At 39.9% G+C, this 15,298-nt stretch overlaps 1 protein-coding gene and 1 pseudogene across 19 annotated transcripts in view; both read left to right on the top strand.

Annotated features, from left to right (window-relative positions):
* Positions 1-15,298, top strand: part of MARK1 (microtubule affinity regulating kinase 1) — a 137,489-nt gene that overhangs the window by 90,364 nt on the left and 31,827 nt on the right. The gene's annotated exons all lie outside the window — the stretch shown is intronic.
* LOC103789184 (histone deacetylase 1-like) lies at positions 3,754-5,830 on the top strand (annotated as a pseudogene).

Raw genomic sequence — 15,298 nt, 5'->3', positions numbered from 1 at the left:
ATCTGGCCGTTTTAAATTCAATATTTTTTAAATGTGCACCCAAAGCCAGGCTTGATGGCTTATATCTGTAATCCAGACATTTGGGGAGGCCAAGGCAGACAGATCAACTAAGTCCAGGACATCAAGACCGAACTGGATAACATGGCAAAACCGTCTCTACAAAAAAAATTCTAACATTAGCTGGGTGTGGTGTCACACATCTGTAGTCCTAACTACTCAGGAGGCTGAAACAGGAGGATTTCTTGAGCCTAGGAGGTTGAAGATGCAGTAAGCCATGATTGCACCCCTGCACTGTATCCTGGATGACAGAACAAGATCCTGTCTCCAAATGAAATAAGATAAAATAAAATAAATGTGCACCTAAGTATAGAGTATGTATTTCCCATAGCTAATTTAATTCTTTAATTCATCTGAATCAATTATTTTGTTAATATAACTCTTTTATTATTTATTTATTTATTTATTTATTTATTTTTTTGAGACGGAGTTTCGCACTTGTTACCCAGGCTGGAGTGCAGTGGCGTGATCTCGGCTCACCGCAACCTCCGCCTCCTGGGTTCAGGCAATTCTCCTGCCTCAGCCTCCCGAGTAGCTGGGATTACAGGCACGTGCCAACATGCCCAGCTAATTTTTTGTATTTTTAGTAGAGACGGGGTTTCACAATGTTGACCAGGATGGTCTCCATCTCTCGACCTCGTGATCCACCCGTCTCAGCCTCCCAAAGTGCTGGGATTACAGACTTGAGCCACCGTGCCTGGCTATAACTTTTTTATAGTCAGCAGGCAGTCATTTATGCTCATTGGCACTGATGGCTAGAGTAAACTTTCTTTTGTTAATTTTGGAATTTTTTTTGTCTTCTAGTTTCTCATGAGATATCAGAAATGAAATCGGAAGTGGATGAGTTTATTCAACTAGCTTCTATGTCTAGTGTAGTTTGTTGGCCTTGGCCTAGTTCTTTTTTTTTTTTTTTTTTGAGAGGGAGTTTCGCTCTTTTCACCCAGGCTGGAGTGCAATGGCACGATCTCGGCTCACCGCAACCTCTGCCTCCTGGGTTCAGGCAATTCTCCTGCCTCAGCCTCCTGAGTAGCTGGGATTACAGGCACGCGCCACCGTGCCCAGCTAATGTTTTGTATTTTTAGTAGAGACGGGGTTTCACCATGTTGACCAGAATGGTCTCGGTCTCTTGACCTCGTGATCCACCCACCTCGGCCTCCCAAAGTGCTGGGATTACAGGCTTGAGCCACCGCGCCCGGCCTTGGCCTAGTTCTTTATATCATGCCTGAAACCACCCAGGCTAGGGTTACATGAGCTCTCTCCAGTCACGCAGTACCTCCATTTTCTGGGAACATTTCTGCCTCAACGTTTAATGTTAACTCTTTTGGTTACCATTAAAGAATTTTACATAGTCATGAGGTTCACACAACTCAGGGCAGGTAGTACATATCTCTCTTCCCTTTCTTGTATCCATACTTTGTCGCTTTCTGTGCTTTATTTTTGGAAAAAGACCCTCAGATTTTGAATTAACACAGTTAAACTCCGACATCTTCCCTTTCTTAAGGAGATCTTCCATACTGAGAAGATTACTTTTATTCTGCTTTGAAATACAACTGGTATTGTGAGACAAACTGCTAAGTAGACTCTTGGTGATTCCCAGTGACTAGAATATAATGAAGGGAAACAGAACCGTTGATTCTCTCATTGCTGCCCAGTTCTCTTTCCTTATCACTGCACTTTCTACTTTTCCTGACTCAGCCTAGCCTCAAATCTAGTTTTGTCTGAGGATTAGCAGAGTCAGTCCTTCTGTGTCCACCTGTTGTTTTTTTCCTGTGCTAGTTATAGAATGTTGTATAAAATGTTGCATTTCTCCATTGCCTCTTTTTTTTTTTTTTGAGATGGTGTTTCGTTTTTGTTACCCAGGCTGGAGTGCAATGGCGAGATCTCGGCTCACCGCAACCTCCGCCTCCTGGGTTCAGGCAATTCTCCTGCCTCAGCCTCCCGAGTAGCTGGGATTACAGGCACACGCCACCGTGCCCAGCTAATTTTTTGTATTTTTAGTAGAGACGGGGTTTCACCATGTTGACCAGGATTGCCTCTTAGATCAAATTTAAATACATCGTCTGAAGATACTAAGCTTTCATTCATTCTTTCATTATGTATGATCGGTATGCTTAGTAAAAGAAGGGTGCCTCCTTATTGTTCCTCACATCCTTCTGCCATGACTTTCCACCATTCCAAATTCTGCTTATATTTCAAATCAGTTTGCATCCTGCCTGCTTATGATTCTTTTCCTGAAAATCCCAGTCCACACTTTGAGTTGTTCTTTTGGTCTTTATTAATACTCACTGCTAATAGCACAACTTTAAATAGTTAACTCTACTGTGTATTCAGATAGTTTTGGCTGATGCCTATAATCTCAGCGCTTTGGGAGGCCCAGGTGGGTAGATCACCTGATATCAGGAGTTTGAGACCCAGGAAGCGGAGTTTGCAGTAAGCTGAGATTGCACCACTGTGCTCCATCTCAAAAAAAAAAAAAAATTGGCAAGGTTCAATGGCTCATGCCTGTAAATCCCAGCACTTGGGAGGCCAAGGTGGGTGGATCACCTGAAGTCAGGAGTTCAAGAGCAGCCTGACCAACATCGAGAAACCTCATCTCTACAAAAAATACAAAATTATCTGGGCATGGTGGCACATGTCTGTAATTCCAGCTACTTGGGAGGCTGAGGTAGGAGAATCACTTGAACCCAGGAAGCAGAGGTTGCGGTGAGCCAAGATTGTGCCATTGTACTCCAGCCTGGGCGACAAGAGTGAAACGCCATCTCAAAAAAAAAAAATGTTTTTGGATTTCATAAGTAAATATATTTTCCCCAGATTAAAAAAAAAATCACTTAAGGGTTTGATCATGCATATATTTTTTCTGACATGAACTTGTGGATATCAAGTGAGCACCTTCATTTTCCTTCTAATTGCTTATTTCCCAAATCAAATCAAATCTGCTATTGCTCCTACATTTCTTGCTTAATTTACAGAAACCCTGTTCTTTCAGTACCTGATTTAAAATTCTCAGAACCCTCTTGCATTCCATCCATTCCCTCAGAACCAAAATGAATCTTATCATCAAGTGCAACAGATTATACTTCTGGTTTCTTTCTTCCATTTCCTCATGTCTAGTTCGGTCCTCTGTTCTCTTTCCTGGACATTATAACAGCTTCATAAGGTGTCTTCTTGTTGCTAATCTCTGGATTGTTTCTTACCCAGGGATCCTGTAGCAACATTGTTTTAAAACACTGCCTTATTCAAAAAACAGCAGGCATCTGTTTTGTCCTCAAGGACTTTAAATAACGTGAAGGAGATAATCCTATACACACCTGCTGTAATTAAAGGTAGAGTTTAATAACAGTAACACTAGGCTATAAGGAGAGATCCATGGGAATGCAGGAGGACAGATAAGTGATTAAGACAAGGTTTTATTCATTCAATTTACAAATATGTATTGACCATTTAGGGCTGAGTACTTTTACATGCTGGATATGCAATATTGAACAAACCAAACATGGGTCATTCTTTCATTGGGTTTATGGTCTTGTGGTAGAGATACATGATTAACGGGTAAACCAAAATATTACATAATGACAAGCTACATCCAATTGTAGGCAAAGATTAGGGTGCCGTGAAAGAGCGTGACAGAAAGGACCCAGACTTCATGTGGTCATTTTGAAATAAAAAGGAATTTAGGTGGGAAGATAGGGGCAAACATTCTAGGCAAATATCCTTGTCTTTTATTTCACTGGGAAAATAGATACCAAAAGTCATGAGTACCCTTCACTTCCCATTCCCATACCTTAAACATTACTGTTGAGACCAACTGACAGGAGGGACGGGGGGCAAGAAAGATGAGGCAGACACAGGGTACCACGAGGAAAGTCTGTTACTACTATGACAGGAATATTGGAAGTTACTATTATAGACAAGGCCATCCAATGATCGCAATTTGCTGCCCAACTATGGTCTCTACTGAAAAATAGAAATCTGTCACCCTCACAAAGCCAGTGCTGAGGAGAGATGATCAAGTAACACAGTGATGACTACAGTAAATTCTTGTGTTCTATCACTCCAGATTACATGTTCGAGCACAGCAAGCAGACGCAGAGTCAACGTCGGTGAGAACTGTCCGGTATTCAATGGTTTGTTTGAATTCCGACAGTTGTCTACTGATGACTCTGTGGCAAGGGCTGTGAAACTTAAGAAGCAGCAGATGAACATCACTGTGAATTGGGCTGGGGGCTTGCACCGTGCAAAGAAGTCCGAGGTATCTGGCTTCGTTGTACCAGTGACATTGTCTTGGCCATCCTGGAGCTGCTGAAGTATCACCAGAGGGTGCTGTATATTGACATTGATATTCACACGGCGATGGCATGGAAGAGGCCTTCTATATCACAGACTGGGTCATGACTATGTATTTCCCTAACTATGGAGAGAACTTTTCAGGAACTAGGGAACTGCAGGATATTGGGGCTGGCAAAGGCAAGTATTATGCTGATAAATACCTGTTCCGAGATGGGATTGACGACGAGTTCTATGAGGTCACTTTCAGGCTGGTTATGTTCAGAGTAATGGAGATGTTCCAGCCTACTGCAATATTCTTATAGTGTGGCTCAGACTCCTTATCTGGGGATTGGTTAGGGTGCTTCAACCTGACCATCAAAGTGCATGCTGGCCTGTCACAGTGGCTCACGTCTGCTTCCAGCACTTTGGGAGGCTGAGACGGGAGGATTACTTGAGGTCAGGAATTTGAGACCAGCCCGGCCAACATGGTGAAACCCCGTGTCTACTAAAAATACAAAAATTATGTATTTTTTTTTGGCGCATGGTGGTGCGCTCCTGTAATATCAGCTAGTCGGGAGGTTGAGTCATGCTTGTCCCCAAGAGGCAGAGGTTACAGTGAGCTGAGATCACGCCACGACCCTTCAGCCTGGGCAACTGAGTGAGACTCCATCTCCCAAATAAAAAAGGAGGGGGGCATATCAAGTATGTGGAATTTGTCAGGAGCTTTAACTTGCCTATGCCAATGCTGGGAGGAGGTGGTTACATCATTTGTAATGTTGCAGAGTGCTGGACATAGGAGACAGCTGTGGCCCTGGATACAGAGATCCCTAATGAGCTTCCATACAGTAACTACTTGGAATACTTCGGACCAGATTTCAAGCTCTACATCAGCCCTTCCAGTATGACTAGCCAGGACATGAATGAGTACCTGGAGAAGATAAATAGTGACTGTTTGAGAACCTGAGAATGCCGCCCCACACACCTGTCTCCACATGCACGTGATCCCAGAGGATGCTGTCCCTTAAGAGAGAGGCGATGAGAGTGAAGAAGACCCTGACAAGCACATCTCAGTCTGTTTCTCTGACAAATGAATTGCCTGTGAGGAAGAGTTCTCCGACTGATGAGGTGGGAGAGGGTGGCCACAAGAACTCTTTCAACTTCAAAAAAAAGCCAAGAGAGTCAAAAGAGGATGAAAAAGAGAAAGACCCAGATAAGAAGACCAAAGTCACAGAAGAGGAGAGAATCAAAGAGGAGAAGCCAGAAGCCACAAGGGTCAAGAAGCAGGTCCAGCTCTGGCTTATTGCCGAGTTCCCTACCTTTCTCCCCCAGCATCTCAGATTTTATATTTTCTATTTCTCTGTGTATCTATAGGAAAATTTATTAAATGTAAATATCCCCAGGGACTAGACAGAAACCAAGGCCCTGAGCCCCGGGCAGCTGTGCTGGGCAAACTCTTCTAGGAGCTGCCTTGCCACCCATCCTTCCATCCTTCCCCAGTTCTTAACTTTGAACCATAAAGAGTGCCAGGTCTTGGTGAAAGGGATACTTTTATGCAACCATAAGACAAAATCCTGAAATGCCAAATATCTGTTTAGTAGCTTTGGAAAGGTGCCCTTACTGAGCATTCTATAAAAGGTGGCCAGGTCTTCAAGGATCTCCTGTTCTTTTCAGGCTTCTAACATAATATCAGCCATTTTTAGATTGGCTGTTTTCATACCTTCCCAGTGGCCTCAGGTGAGCCAAAAACTAACGCCTGCCCTTTTTCTTCCCCTAATTCTTCAGGCAGCGGTTGGTGGTCTAGTTTCCTTTTCGAGATACTGTTTTCATTTTTGAGACTCTTTGTAATAAAATGGTACATTTTTATAAAAAGTTAACTGTTTAGACCCCCTCTCACCACTGCCTGTCACAGTGGAAAGATGTGTTTTCTCTTGTTCAAGACTTCACTCACTCATCTGTTTATCTGCCTTCCTTCTCAGTACCTCACCCCTTCAGTAAGGTTCTCTCTTCTGTAACCATCAAGACCGTGTCTCTATCCACTCCTTTTCTTCAGCTTTTATACATACTTGAATGTCTTCCATTAAAAAAGGCATCCCTTCAAGCTGGCAATCCCTTTTCAGTACTGCTGTCTTGCTCCTCCTTTGTAGTGAGTTTTTTTGAACAGTATGTACACTTAAACCATCACCTGTTCCTCACCAATCCATTTACCTTTTGGTTCCTGATGTCACCACTCCACTGAAACTTTCCCCAGCAGAGTCCCCCATCTCTGTTGCTAAACAGAAGGGCTTATTTTTTTAGCTATCACTTTATTTGACCATTTGGCCATATTTGTCAGTACAACACTTTCCCCTCTTCGAAGAACTCTTTCCTTGCCTTCCATGTCATGCTGTGCAGGTTTTCCTTTTTGCATTTCTTTTCTTTCTAACCTTTAAACGCTGGTGTTCCTTGAGGCTGTACTCTCAGCCCTCTTCCATTCATTCTTATGCTATTCATTCTTCCTGGAGAATCCCATCCACCCCCACAGCTTCTGTACAGCATCATCTGTAGGCTAAGGATTCCTAAGTCTCAATCCCTAGCCCAGATTTTTCTTGAGCCTCAGAATAAAGTAACAGAGTAATTATAGAACATGTCTATTGAGATATCCCATAGTACCTCAAACTCAACTTGTCTAAAACTGAGCTCCATTTTTCTCGATCCATTCTTCCCTCTCTGAGTTTGGTTTCTCAGTGAATGATACCAGCCTCTCTATTCAGTTGTCTGAATGAGAAATCTGGGCATTATCTTCCATTTCTTCTTCTTTTTCTCTCTACCCCTATGTCCAGTAATGTAGATAGATATATGGATAGCCATCCTTTGTAATCATGAATTGTGATTAAAAAGTTCCATAAAACTGTATAAATCATGAAGTTTTGCTCATTTTACCAGCAAAATGTTGGACACGTCTTTTGTTTCCATATTGCCACTGTCTACCTTAAAATTGGGGTGTTATCATCTCTCTTCTAGGTTTTAGCTAAAGCCTCTTAGTTGATTTCTGTGCTTCTAGTCTTGAACCTCTCTAACCCACTCCCTCCATACGAGCCAGAGAGACTTTTGAAAATCATACCGTGAAAAATAACCATTACATGCTGGTTTTGCCTGAGGTCCTCTTTACACCTGCGTTTTCTCTCCTGGTTCTTTGCCTTCCTTCCACTTCCTTTTTGCATGATTGACCCATATTTATCCTACCTGAATCTAACTTTTTACTTACTTAGTATTCTACTATTTATTAATCTTACTCCACTTGTTATTATTTTCAACTTGTAATCTTAAATTTGAGAACATCAACAAGGACTTGGGGAACTTGAAGTATTTCTGTCTAGTTCATGTTTGTTATTTGTCTTCTTTGTCCATTCTCATTCATTATTATAACAACAAACATCCAAAGAGCTCCCAATAAAGAGTAATGTGTTCGCATGTTCTCACTCATAGGTGGGTGTTGAACAATGAGAACACATGGACACAGATAGGGGAACATCACACACTGTGGTCAGTCGGGGAGAAATAGGGGAGGGACAGCGGGGGGTGGGGAGTTGGGGAGAGAGAGCATGGGGAGAAATGCCAGATATAGGTGATGGGGAGGAAGGCAGCAAATCACACTGCCATGTGTGTACCTATGCAACAATCTTGCACGTTCTTCATATGCACCCCAGAACCTAAAATGCAATTTAAAAAAAAAAAGAGTAATGTGTTAATAAAAGGATAATTAGATTCATTTGTTTGTATTGATATGTGTGTGGAAGGGTAGGATTTGCTATGAATATACTTTATATATACTTAAAGACTTTTAAGCATCAGCTGAGCTACTGCTTCCATATGCCTTCCTTATTTCCTCTGCTTGTGCAGCTATAGAATTGAATCAGTAAAGATGTCAAGGAATAGACTGCCTGGATTGGCACTTGATCGGTGCGGGAAGGATTGTATGTACTGTGTTAACTGTCCTTAAGTAGTTCATTATGTTCTCTGAGGGTGTTTTCACCTTCCAACCTAGGAAATTCTGCCAACAACAGAATTTTATTTCTACAGATGCTGGTGCCTGATTCTTGCTCAGGCTTCTGTCAGACATACTGTTTGAGAGGGGAGAGGTAAGGAACAGGAAAGGCCTTAATATTTGGAGGAATTGTGTGGCATCTTTTGCTTCTCTGCTTTGCTAATTTGTTTTCCCTCCTGATGTTCACCCACCCCAACGCTTTTCCTTTACTGACAAATAATCACTGAAAACATATGGTAGAATTATCATTTGTAGTAGGTCTAGTTTCATTTAAATTAGTTGGATAACAGGAGAACTTCCACAACCTAGCAAGACAGACCAGAATTCAAATTCAGGAAATACAGAGAATACCACAAAAATACTCCTCGATTTAACTTGAATAGGTAACCACAAAATAAAATTTAAAAAAAAACTCCTTGAGAAGAGCAACCCCAAGACACATAATTGTCACACCCAGGTGAAACAAAGGAAAAAATGTTAAAGGCATTCACAGGGAAAGATCAGGTTACTCACAAAGGGAACCCATCAGACTAACAGAGGATCTCTCTGCAGAAACCCTACAAGCCAGAAGAGAGTGGGGGCCAATATTAAACATTCTTAAAGAAAGAGTTTCAATTCAAGCCAAGCTAAGCTTCATAAGCGAAGGGGAAATAAAATCCTTTACAGACAAGCAAATGCTGAGAGATTTTATCACCACCAGGCCTGCCTTACAAGAGCTCCTGAAGGAGGCACTAGTTATGGAAAGGAAAAACCAGTACCAGCCACTAAAAAACATAACAAATTGTAAAGACCATTGATTGACACAATGAAGAAACTGCATCAACTAATGGGCATAATAAACAGCTAGCATAATAATGACAGATTCAGATTCACACATAATAATATTAACCTTAAATGTAAATGGGCTAAATGCCCCAATTAAAAGACACCGACTGGCAAATTGGATAAAAAGTCAAGACCTATTGGTGTGTATCTATGCAATTGGTGTGTACCTATTCAGGAGACTCATCTCATGTGCAAAGGCACACATAGTCTCAAAATAAAGGGAAAGAGGAATGTTTTCCAAGGAAATGGAAAGGAAAAAAAAGCAGGGTTTGCAGTCCTCGTCTCTGATAAAACAGACTTTAAACCAACAAAGATCAAAAAAGACAAAGGCATCACATAATGGTAAAGGGATCAATACAGCAAGAAGAGCTAACGATCGTAAATACATTCGCACTCAATACAGGAGCACCCAGATTCATACAGCAAGTTCTTAGAGACCTACAAAGAACTTAGACTCCCACACAGTAGTGGCGGGAGACTTTTAACACCTCACTGTCACTATTAGATCAATGAGACAGAAAACTAACAAGGATATTCGGTACTTGAACTCAGCTCTGGACCAGGCGGACCTAATAGACATCTACAGAACTCTTCACCCCAAATCAACAGAATATACATTCTTTTCAGCACCACATCACACTTATTCTAAAATTGGCCACATAATTGAAAGTAAAACACTCCTTAGCAAATGCAAAAGAATGGAAATCATAACAAACAGTCTCTGAGACCACAGTGCAGTCACATTAGAACTCAGAATTAAGAAACTCACTCAAAACCACACAGCTACATGGAAACTGAACAACCTGCTCCTGAATGACTATTGGGTAAATAATGAAATGAAGGCAGAAATAAATAAGTTCTTTGAAATCAATGAGAACAAAGACACAACATACCAGGATCTCCGGAATACAGCTAAAGCAGTGTTTAGAGGAAGTTTATAGCACTAAATGCCCATAGGAGAAAGCGGGAAAGATCTAAAATCAACACCCTAACATCACAAATACAAGAACTAGAGAAGCAAGGGTAAGTAAATTAAAAGCTAGCAGAAGACAAGAAATAACTAAGATCAGAGCAGAACTGAAGGAGGTAAACCCTTCAAAAAATTAATGAATCCAGGAGCTGGTTTTTTGGAAAAGATTAACAAAACAGACCACTAGCCAGACTAATAAAGAAGACAAGAGAGAAGAATCAAATAGATGCAATAAAAAATGGTAGAGGGGCTATCCCCACTGATCCCACGGAAATAGAAACAACTATCAGAGAGTACCATAAACACCTCTATGGAAATAAACTAGAAAATCTAGAAGAAATGGATACATTTCTGTACACATACACAGTCCCAAGACTAAACCAGAAAGAAGTCAAATCCCTGAATAGACCAATAACAAGTTCTGAAATTGATGCAGGAATTAATAGCCTTCCAACCGAAAAAAGCCTAGGACCAGATGGATTCACAGCCAAATTCTACTAGAGCTCCAAAGAGGAGTTGGTACCATTCCTTCTGAAACTTTTTCAAGCATTAGCAAAAGAGAGACTCCTTCCTAACTCATTTTATGAGGCCAGTATCATCCTGATACTAAAACTTGGCAGAAACACAACCTAAAAAGAAAACTTCATGCCAGTGTCCCTGGTGAACATTGATGTGAAAATCCTCAATAAAATACTGGCAACTCAAATCCAGCAGCACATCTAAAAGCTTATCCACAACAATCAAATCTGCTTCATCCCTGGGATGATGCAAGACTGATTCATCATATGTAAACCTATAAACGTAATACATCACATAAACAGAACCAATGACAAAAACCACATGATTATCTCAATAGATGTAGAAAAGGACTTTGATATAAAATTAAGCACCCCTTCATGCTAAAAAAAAAAAAAACTTTCAATAAACTAGGTATTGATGGAACATATCTCAAAATAATAAGAACTATTTATGGCAAACTCAGAGCCAATATTATACTGAATGGGCAAAAGCTAGAAGCATTCCTTTTGAAAACCAGCACAAGACAAGGATGTCTCTCTCACCACTCCTATTCAACATAGTATTGGAAGTTCCGGCCAGGGCAATCAGGCAAGAGAAAAAATAAAGAGTATTCAAATAGGAAGAGAGGAAGTCAAATTCCTTCTGTTTGCAGATGACGTGATTGTATATTTAGAAGACCCCATCATCTCAGCCCAAAATCTCCATAAGATGATAAGCAACTTCGGCAAAGTCTCAGGATACAAAATCAATGTGCAAAAATCACAAGCATTCATATGTACCAATAAGAGATAAACAGAGAGACAAATCATGAGTGAGCTCCCATTCACGAGTGCTACAAAGAATAAAATACCTAGGAATACAACTAACAAGGGATGTGAAGGACCTCTTCAAGGAGAACCACAAACCATTGCTCAAGGAAATAAGAGAGGACACAAACAAATGGAAAAGCATTTCATGCTCATGGATAGGAAGAATCAATATTGTGAAAATGGCCATACTGCCCAAAGTAGTTTATAGATTCAATGCTATCCCCATCAAGCTACCATTGACTTTCTTCCCAGAATTAGAAAAAAACTACTTTAAATTTTGTATGGAACCAAAAAAGAGCCCGTATAGCACAGACAATCCAAAGCAGAAAGAACAAACCTGGAGGCATCACACTACCTGATGCTACACTGCTGCGGTAACCAAAACAGTATGGTACTGATACCAAAACAGATATTAGACCAATGGAACAGAACAGAGGCCTCAAAAGTAACGCCACACATCTACAACCATCTGATCTTTGACAAAAACAAAAACCTGACATAAACAAGCAATGGGGAAAGGATTCCCTATTAATAAATGGTGTTGGGAAAAGTGGCTAGCCATATTCAGAAAACTGAAACTGGACTCCTTCCTACACCTTATACAAAAACTAAGATGGATTAAAGCCTTAAATGTAAGACCTAAAACCATAAAAACCCTAGAAGAAAACCTAGGCAGTACCATTCAAAACATAGGCATAGGCAAAGACTTCATTATTAAAACACCAAAAGCAAAGGCAATGAAAGCCAAAATAGACAAATGGGATCTAATTAAACCAAAGAGCTTCTGCACATCAAAAGAAACTATCATCAGAGTGAACAAGCACCCCACAGAACGGGAGAAGATTTTTGCAATCTATCCGCCTGACAAAGGGCTAGTATCTAGAATCAGCAAGTAACTTAAACAAATTTACAAGAAAAAACAACCCCATCAAAAAGTGGTTGAAAGATATGAACAGACACTTCTCAATAGAAGACATATATGCAGCCAACAAACATATAATTATATATATCTACATATATATATAAAGCTCATCATCACTGGCCATTAGAGAAATGCAAATCAAAACCGCAATGAGATACCATCTAATGACAGTTAGAATGGAGATCATTAAAAAGTCAGGAAACAACAGATACTGGAGAGGATGTGAAGAAATAGGAATGCTTTTACGCTGTTGATGGGAGTGTAAATTAGTTCAACCATTATGGAAGACAATGTGGCGATTTCTCAAGGATCTAGAACCAGAAATACCATTTGACCCAGTAATCCCGTTACTGGGTATGTACTCAAAGGATTATAAATCATTCTACTATAAAGACACATGCACATATATGTTTATTGTGGCACTGTTCACAATAGCAAAGACTTGGAACCAACCCAAATGCCCATCAGTGATAGACTGGATGAAGAAAATGTGGCACATATACACATGGAATACTATGCAGCCCTAAAAATGGATGAGTTTTTGTCCTTTGCAGGGACATGGATGAAGCTGGAAACCACCATGGCACGTGTATGCCTATGTAACCTGCATATTCTGCACATGTATCCCAGACCTTAAAGTATAATTAAAAAATAATAAGAATTTAAAACAGTAGTTGGATAAGGCACTTAAATTTCCATAGCCCAATGTGGTGATAAATCAAGTTAGTGGTAGTCTTTTAAGAGTTACATGTCTGCATGCTCACTTCAGCAGCACATATACTAAAAAAAAAAAAAGGTTACATGTCTGCACTGCATATTCTTATAAGTGGGTTTTGAACAATGAGAACACATGGACACAGGGAGGGGAACATCACACACCAGGGTCTTTTAGAGGGTTGGGGGGCTAGGTGAGGGATAGCAGGGGGGGATTGGGGAGGGATAACATTAGGAGAAATGCCTAATGTAGATGATGGGGGGATAGATGCAGCGAACCACCATGGCATGTGTATACCTATGTAACAATCCTGCACGATCTGTACAAGTACCCCAGAACTTTAAGTATAATAAGAAAAAAGAAAGAGAAAGAAAGAAAAGAAAAAGGAAGAAAAAAAGAAGGAAAGAAAGAGAAAGAAAAAGCAGGCACAAAAGAGTACATATTTTTGTGCCTGACTCCATTACATGAACTTCAAGACTAAGAAACATTAATGTATGGTGTTGAAAAGCAGGATGAAGGGAGGTAGTTGGGGCATGAGGAGGTTTCGGGGATAAAGGGTGGTGGCAGTGTTTTCTGGTTCTGGGGGGTGGCTGCATGTATGTTCATTTCATGAAAGTTCATATGCATTTGTGCAATTGCCTGTAAATATGTCATACTCCAATAATATTAAAAATATAAAGCCCATATGGCAAAGAAAAAAAGAGTTACATGTCTGCATGATTGTATTTTTAAAATACATTAATTCTCTAGAAAGTTTAATTTAAAAATGTATCATGTGGCCAGGCATGGTGGCTTATGCCTGTAATCCCAGCACTTGGGGAAACTGAGGCAAGCAGATTGTTTGATCCCAAGAGTTCAAGACCAGCCTGGGCAACATAGTGAGACCCTCTCCTTAAAAAAAAAAAAAAAAAAAAAATATGTGACAATGACCTCTGGAAAATCCTCCAATCCAGCACAGCACTATTCTAAGAGATTCCAGTTGTTAGAAATCTGCCCTGGATTTATTTTTTCTAGTCATGAGCTTTAGGTAAATGTTAATAAATGAGTGGAAGGTACTTTGGCAGTCAAGGAATTAGCCTTCAAAAGAGATATACATATATATATATGTAGTTATTTTTCTAATTAGTAGAACATTGGCACATAAAATTTAGAGATGGAGAATGTACTATACAGGACCTGGAAAAAGGCAATTAATATATCAGCAACTGGGATGAAAACCTAAAATTCTGTAGTAATGAAAAGCAAACAGTCTTTCTAAATTAATACAAAATTATTCAAATAGGTTTCTTCCAGTTCCCCATTTACCATGAGTTTAGTAAATAATCTACTAGATTGCCTTTTCTTTTCGGTGGTGGTGATGGTGGTAAAAACATAACATGTTTACTCTTTTAACGTCTTTTAAGTGTGTATTACAGTGTCGTTAACTATGTGTACATTGTTGTACAAGAAATCTCCAGAACTTTTTCATTTTGTGTGACTAAAACTCTGTACTCATTCAGTTTCCCCATTTCCCGCTCCTCAGCCCCAGCAGTACATTCTATTATAGTTTATATTTCTATGAGTTTAACTACTTTAGATAATCCATATAAGTGAATCATGCAGTATTTGTCTTTTTGTGATTGGCTTATTTTACCTAGCATAATGTCCTCAAGTTTCATCTATGTTGTAACATATGGCAAGATTTTTTTTAAGGCTGAATAATATTTTTTTGGTATTTATGTATCACATTTTCTTTATCAATTCATCTGTCAATGGACATTTAGGTTGCTTCCACATCTAGGCTATTGTGACTAATGCTGCAGTGAATAGAAGTTTCTGAATATCTCTTTGATACTCTGTTATCAGCTTTTTTGGATAAATACCCAGAAGTGGGATTACTGGATCATATGGTAGCTCTATTTTTAATTTTTTGAGCAACCTCTGTACTGTTTTCTATAGTGGCTATACCATTTTACATTCCTGCCAGCAGTTAACAAGGGTTTTAATTTCTCCACATGCTCATCGATACTTGTTTTCTGTTTTTTTGATGTGGCCATCCTAATGAATATAAGGTGATACCTCACTATGGTTTTGAGTTCCCTGATTATTGATGTTGAGCATCTTTTCACACAACAAGCATGCCTGTTGGCCACTTCGGTATCTTTTTTGCTAGAAATATTACTTTGCCCATTTTTTATTCAGGTTATTTGTT

Source organism: Callithrix jacchus, chromosome 19 (assembly GCF_049354715.1).
Source record: "Callithrix jacchus isolate 240 chromosome 19, calJac240_pri, whole genome shotgun sequence".
NCBI lineage: Eukaryota > Metazoa > Chordata > Mammalia > Primates > Cebidae > Callithrix > Callithrix jacchus.
Note: the sequence above shows the minus strand (reverse complement) of the source record. Positions and strands in the feature narration are given on the sequence as shown.